The following is an 8,571-nucleotide window of genomic DNA, read 5'->3' as shown; positions in this document are numbered from 1 at the left end:
TATTATTATATTTATAAGTATATTATTATTATTATATTTATCAATACATTCTCCGATATTTTTAATAACTTAAATTCTAAAAGATTTCAAAAATATAAATTAAATTATGTTGTGTATTGCAATTATACACGGATAAAAAGACATCAGTTCATATAAAAATATTTAATTGTGAGTAATACAGAATATTATCCTAGATATCTTTGGTAGAAATGTATATGATTGATATGATTTATTTTTTTGATGTATCAACTACATCATTGTAGTTAGGCGCGATCTGATTGTGAAAATCATAACTTGATTGGGGGATTTATCATTTACTATGGATAAGTTATATATTCGTATAGTTGCATCAATCATGACATTATAAAGCATGATATATAATAATAAGAATAAATTATTAATAAGATTAATTATTTCTTGTTATACATTATAAATTAAATTACAATTTCAAAAAGCAAAAGCGACTCACCACGCTTATAATTAAAAATATGTATATGTGAAATGCATTGTTGTAATATAACCGGCATTGTCGTAATATTACTTAACGTAACCATTGTACTATGGTTCAAGTAACTACAATACATAAATAATTGTTCCATATTTTACTATTTGCAATATTTGACATCACCAGATTTCTGTGCAGACCAATCATACCCTTTTTTCCGTGTAATTCCAAATGTATATCATCTTCTTTCCCTCTGGAAATCCTACAACTTTTATCAAAACATTTTTCTTTAAAAAACTTCGCGATTTGCAAATATTTGACTATCAAATGATACACTGTATGAGATACACTGTATAAATTCACACACATCATATATACATCAGTATATACAGGTATTTCAGATCTAATGCATCACCTGTTAATAACAGATTCTTGAAATCATTTTGAGATGAAAATTTTAATACCAAAATGTCAAGGCTATAATAGTTTTTCAATTATAATTATTTAAATTATCTAAAATTGCAAATTATCTAAAATTTATGCATTCAAGTATAGCAAAGTATTAAAAGTAAAAGCTAATAGTTATATTTTGTTAATATCAATATAAATATTACGTAGGCAATGATAAAATTACTAATATTTCTAATTATTGAAAAGATATTTTCTGAATATTATGATATTAAATTCTCGTCTCAAAATGACTTCAGGAATCTGCTATTAGCAGGTGGTGCGTTAGGTCTGAAACAACCTGTATGTAATATCTATTTATGTACATAAATTTAAAACGAAAATTACTTTTAAAACTGTTATGGAAACAAAATCGGATTTTACGTATAATTCGAATTAAAAATATGGGACAGAATTCCTTATAAAAGCAGATACATAGGCCTATTTGGCTTATTAATATAAATTTCTTATAGAACACTGTCAAAAATATCTATGAGATTTTATATAGATGCCGATAGAAAATCTTTATAAAGCATAATAGGATATTATTTTAAGGAAAGTAACGATATTTGTAACGAGAATTCCTTAAAATCGTATGCAAGCAAATCAAGGTTACGAATAAGTCCAAATAGAAAATTCGGTGTAAAATTCCTCATAGAAGCAGATTCAGAGTTCCCTATTTGGCTTATTATGAATTTCTCGTAGAACCATGTCGAAAATGACGACAGAAATTTCTCATAGAAATACTTTGTACGCTGGGTAAAAAATTTATTCAACGAATTAAACTATAATAATAACTAACAATGAGTCACCAACAGAATCGCCTAATCATGTTTGCATAAATATATTCGTAATATCACGGCTATAATTTAACCAATTGCTTTAAGCACTCATTATTATAATCTTCAATAAAAATTAAATTACCGAAATCATTTAATTCGGAAACAAAGACACATATTGTTGTGCCGGTGCTTCATGGCACGGATCCACACAGGACTTCGGGAGGTAATAATAGACAACTTTGTAGTTTTTAAAATAGAATATATTTAGCTTCACCACGTAACACCAGTTAATAATCTATTAATAACAATGATTATTTTATTACAACTTCCACTTAGCACTTTCCATGTCGCAGTAGGTACTGTTACAAACTTTGTCGTTAAACGATAAAGTAACGCGACGAGTTTCTTCTAAATTTCTAACCGGTGACCGCGTCCGCAGTCGCGCTTAGGATTTTCGAGTCATCCTTGAGTGTTCCATGTTGACTCAACGTCAGCGTTCCGCGTCTTAAGTTCACAATTTATATTCGCTCGGAGTCTTCTTTTATATTAACCATTTAAAAGTAACTTTAAGTATATTTAATAAATCGGTTTCAGCAATCATTTAATCGTTTATCGCACGTTCATGGCGCAATTGTCACTTGTGCAATTAGCATTCTACTTGTGCAATTAGAAAAAAAAATTTATTCAAAAAACTAAACACATTTAGTTATTTGCAGATTTGATTAATTCAACATATTTTATTTTATTTAACCGTAATCTGATTGAACAGTTGTCTAATTGTCTAATTAAACAGTTTGTTAAACAGATTATAGTTAAATTCGATTAAATAAAATAAATAAAGTAATAATGAAAAATAAAACAAGTATAAACATTATTCATTTGTATTGAAAATAAATTTTATCATTGAACTTGAAACTGTTGAAAATTCTCTTCAAGATTAAATGCAAGTTCTCCCGAGTAAAAACAATTCCCAACGCAATTTAAAGAAACAAAAAACACATACATATATACATATAGAAACAAAAAACACATACATATGTGCGGCAGATATTAATATATATATATATGTTTTTGTTTCCGAATTAAGTGATTTCGGTGATTTAATTTTTATTGAAGATTATAATTAATAAGTGCTTGAAGCAATTGGTTAAATTATAACCGTGATATTGCAAATACATATTTATGCAAACATGATTAGGCATGATTGAGCGATTCTGTCAGTGACTCATTGTCATTAGTTATTAGTGTATAACCAACATTGCAAAATGATGATGTTATATTCAACCGATTTAATCAATATACATGAATAGCGATAAATGTGAATAAAAATTTTCTGATCAGATGAATTAAGGCGCTAACGTTCTAACATATACAATAACTCAAAAATTTAATTAATTGGTTTTATTTATTATCTAAAGATCATATATAAAACCTGAAGTCGATTCTCTATCTGTCTTCAAAAGTTATTCAATTTAATTTTGCATGAGTTCTTGGAGTATCCCTGGTAGAAGTAAATCATTGAAAATGCTGAAATCGTTGAAATCTATAGGCCTGTTCTTTTTGACTGCACTTTTGCATCAGTGCATCTTTTTCTTATTTTTTTCCTTCTAAAGAGAAAAGGAAGAAAGATGAAACAGATAAAAAAGTTCAGCTAAAAAGAACAGTTACGCATGAAGTTACGCATGATGTATCGCATGGTATATCGTTTTATCCTTCTTTATTATTTGGTGAACAACAAGTACAAATAATGCATTATGCACTTCATGCGTAACTCCTAATGCACTCTAGATAGTCTTATATTAGTTAGTCTTATATTAGTTAGGAATACCTTGAGTATCTCATATTATGACTTCCACGCAGTTTCACGATCACCAAATCTAATCTTTATAGTTAAACAAATCGTTATATGACTTGTTTTCTTATTAATATCATCTTACTTTGTCACTGCATGTAGACTTTATTATCCAACATTTGTTTTTATATAATAAAACAAGATTCAAAGACTATACTTGCTAGAAATTCCTAATAAATCCATATTAATCTATAGGAATTTGTCTGCAACTACGATTACGATTCCTGTCTGTTTCTGTCTGGATTGTGTATGCATCGAATGGTAATGGTGTCTATCTGTACTTTTGGATACCATATTCATCTACACCTGGATACAAAAATTGATATAATACATAGATGCAGATAATTCCGGTATCCATAATTACGAATAGATACCGTCAGCGTCTGATGCATACACAATCCAGACAGAATTTTTGTCACAGAAATAGACAGGAATCGTAATCGTAGTTGCAGTTAAATTCCTATAAGTTTACATTGCACACACAGATGCAGATAGGTACAGTTCCATAATTGCGGATAGATATCAGCATTCGATGCATATAGATTGCATCTGATACATACAAACAGAAACAGATAAGTTTTTCGATTGCCAAAACTTGTAGATTTTAATACGCTGACAGATCTTCATTAAATATAATTACATTTTCTGTCTGCATTTGGAGATATAATAGTTGCTCACAGAAACATATAAGAATTGAATATTCTCTTCAAACAACGATATCTATTAAAATTCATTTCAGAAGTTCTATCTGTTTCTGACAGTTTCTGATTGTTTCTAATGGAAATTTTTAGAGGCAATGAACAGTAAGTCACTCGGAAAAAGCATCGTACGTGTGCCAACTGCTAAAGTGCTAAATAACACATTCGTATAGATATGAATAGAAACATAAATTGTTGATAGAATATACTCACTAACAACATTTGCTCAACGTAAATAGAAACTGGTAAGTCATATATCCGCAAATACAATTACAATCCAGTACATTTAAAAGCGTGCAATTGTGGACGAATAAATTATGTGCACGACAATGCATAGAGAAACATATAACGAATATCCGCTATGCGACAGTTTCACGCTCATATATCGGCTTTTTGCAAATGTATATAAATTACGATATAACGCAAATTTGTATAGATACGGATAGAAAATAATCGTAAACTAGATTAGATTCCAATATCTGGTGATGACCACGCAACGCAAACACAAATATATCCTATATTCGCAAATACGAATGTGTACCAATATTCGTATATGCGAATAGAACCAGATTAATTTTTTATAATAAAATACAGGTTATTAAATGTTACGTGTAAGTGCCTGTAAATGTATGCAAATGGAACATTAAATGTTGCGTGTAAGAGCATAAATTTTGCATTCGCAAATGCATGGAAAAGCACATATATCCGATTGATTATGATAAATTCGAAAAAATTATCGGTTAGCATTCGCAGATATATTCAATTTACAATTGATACCGATAGAAACGTGTAAGATTTTGTAGTAGAAATTTTTTGATGCGGATACATCCAAATATATACCAATAATTTTTCATAAATTTGGATAAATCTCATATATAGATTTATCGGTTTCTATTGAAAATTTCCGGCAGGGATAACTTCATTAAAATAAAATTTGACAACATCCAATTTTACAAATATTTTTTTGTAACGACTACATGTATGATCTAATAAATATTCTACTAAACAGATTTTACACTAATTGTAAGAGTAAAAAGTTCATGATAGAACCAAACACATGCGCTTATCAGTTTAGTAGAAATCCCTATATCATATTAGAAGCCTATATCTTAATAGGTGACCTACCTACAGAATTTCATCAATTTCAAATTTGAATAACTTTTGTCTGGGACTGTAATCAAGACATCCTTAAAAGCATCTATGAAATAACGTCTAATCAAGATGCCATGCAATAGAGAAACGTTATTTTCTATCGAAATAAACATTTGCGATTTTGCTTTCCCTTCTTAATTGTTTGAAGCTTCTCATTCAACATGAAGTTTAAAACAATATTGCTACAATATTTGCAATGTTATTGTAACATTGATGAAACATTATAATGATACTGCAATATGACTGGAACAATCTGTGGCGTAAATTGGGTAAGCTATTACTTCTCGGTATTAATGTATATTTAATACATCTTTTGTCAGTGAATATTCTTTATTTAGTCAGTAGATATTTTTTATTTATGTTCCCCTATGAGGTTACAAGAACTTTTCATTTTCTACTCTTATGTCTTTAAACGTTTCACTTTGTATTATACAAGCTTTAATAAATAACGATCAATTTTTTGCATATGAGCAGAATGGACTAAAATGGTCCGAGAATCGTCATTAAATAAGTGTCGATTGACATGGCTTGACCTAATGTCGCTTCATGATTAGCATGACAACAAGTTGCCGACGTTGGTCCGAAGGTGGCCTAAAGTTGTCTTTGGATAAAAATTGCCTGACATAGACTGGGCCAACTCGTGCCAATTTAGACAACCAGTTTTTGACACATTGCTAACGTTGGCAGTATCTCGACATTGGCTAATAGTCATAAAAATCGAACGTACTGGATCGACATCGCGTCGTCTTCGATTATTTTGACAGTCAATTTGCTATGATATCGCGAATGGTGGTTCAACATCGGGCAAGAATCAGCAAACCTGAGGATGTAAAAACGATGTGTCAAGGTCTCACATTTCGCTGTATGCATGTATTCGCATAAAATTAAAAATCCGATCAATCACTGATGTTTAAATCGAAGACGTTAAAACAAAATATCAGCGATATTGGTTGGAACTTTCGATACGCGAATATAAGCGTACGTATGCTATTTAAGATCATATTACAATACAATGAAACATAATAAAGAACATAATACTTTCAGACTGATAATAATAAATGAAAAGATATCCACTCTTTATCCACTATTATTTTAGTAAAAATTTATACATTTTACAATAATATCTTTGTAAGATCATATGTGAAAAAGGAGATATAGAAGGAGATGTAAGAAGAACGGTTGTAATACTTTTTCGATATGGGAAAAATATAAGAGCCTTTTAAAATATAAATATATCTCGAAACTTACATCTTAAAAGAATAATATGTGTCAAATGACATATCAATATAACGTTGCGGATAAAATAACGTAATAATAATAAGATGATGTAAAATAACGTCATAATAATATCACATTAATATTTCAAATAATTGACTAAATACGACCTATTAAAAACGAATCAAAGACGTCTCTAAATTAACATTATTATTATGTTAAAATACTCAAGTCTTTTAAATGTCAATTATTGAGTATGTAACGTCTAAGACTAGTAATCACCATGTATCGACGTAAAAATCACTTTGCTGTCTGGAGTAATATAAAGACTCAAGATATGACGTCTTTAAAATGGTAATGGTAATTAGTAACAGCCCAAATCCAAATAGCAAAATTCGTCATTTTGATTTGACATGATGGCATTAAATTCAAGTCATGTTTGTACAAATGACCAAAAACTTATTATTTATTTTTTTGTTATTTTTTGGTCATTTGTACAAACATGACTTCAATTTGACGTCAAAATGACATAAAAATGACGAACTTTGCTACCTAGGCTAGAATATTTACCAGGTAGCAGATATCCGTCATTATAACGTAATAATCACGTCGAATTTTATATTTATTTTCAAAATTAACTTAAAAATGACATGTTTTTGACGGTCTGAAATCACAGACCAAAGAAGCCATTAGTAACATCAAATAAATATTATTTTAACTTAATGATGAATTAAATAGCTTAATGATGTTTTTGTAATTTTTTTAAAGTGAAATCATATAATGCTTTCAGACATACTAAGGATATATGCTCGTCCGGTGGTGATCCATTGCAAATATAGAAAATAAAGGTGGTAAACACGTCAACAAGTTACCCCAGCAAATAAAAATGGATTGAAATTTTTTTCTATCCGAATGCGTATTTTTTTTAAATAGCGAATACTTTTTTTATTTAATTGGATTCAATTAGATTTAATTGGATACAATTGGATTGAAAAACTGTATTTCCTAAAAACTGTATTTCAAAATTTTAAATTGAACAATATTTACAATGTATGTGTCGTGCACAGAAAAGGCTAATATTATTTTTAGATTGAAAGGCGTAGAGATATACTCCATGCAATTTTTATAAATGAACAAAAATGTATTCAGGATTGAAAAGCATTCATTTTAATATTCGTGAATCAATATTTCTGAAAATCTGAATCCATTTCAATTCATTTCAATCCATTTTCGTTTGCTGGGATCAGCCTTCGATTAATTCCGGAGCAGTTCAAATTCATATATTCAATATGGGCTGTGTTTGCTTTGATACTTACAGCACTTGCATTATTTGTCCTTTATTATTTAATAAACAACAAGGATGAAAAGCGTTGTGAAAAGCGACGTTAAAGCATTGTGAGCGACAAAGCAAACAGTTGTGGCGCCCAATTTGTTTAGTGGAAAACTCTGATAATTGTGAAAATTTATCTGACTGTCGAGATTTTACGTTTTCTTGTATAAAAATTCCTTTACCTAAGAAAAAGTCACAGAGTATGCTTACAAATTTGGTCCATGATCGCAATTAATCATGCCTGCGAAGCACGTCGGCTTATAAAGTGATAATATTTTGTGATCACAGATTAAAATGAATGTGCAGTAAAAGGTTGTAAAAATTATTATCGGAAAACAAAAAGTCTATCGGTAAAATATTTTTCATTTTCAAAAGATGAAGCAGTTTGCTTAAATAGCGTGAAGTCTGTGTAATATCTCCTTTATCAAAGATAAGGTTTTAATAAAGTATATATATTTGAGTCAGCATTAGCAATGAAGAATTTTCGAAATGTGTGTTTGCAAAAAAATTGCTTTTTCCCATGATTGTATTTTGATATTATTAATGCAAACAGTATAAGAAAATAATGAAAATGTTGTTTATGTGTTTTCTTGGTTTATTTACTAATATAACTAAATCATTATTAATAATATTAATAATAATATTAATTA

This window comes from Atta colombica, unplaced genomic scaffold (assembly GCF_001594045.1).
Source record: "Atta colombica isolate Treedump-2 unplaced genomic scaffold, Acol1.0 scaffold135, whole genome shotgun sequence".
Classification (NCBI taxonomy): Eukaryota; Metazoa; Arthropoda; class Insecta; order Hymenoptera; family Formicidae; genus Atta; species Atta colombica.
Note: the sequence above shows the minus strand (reverse complement) of the source record.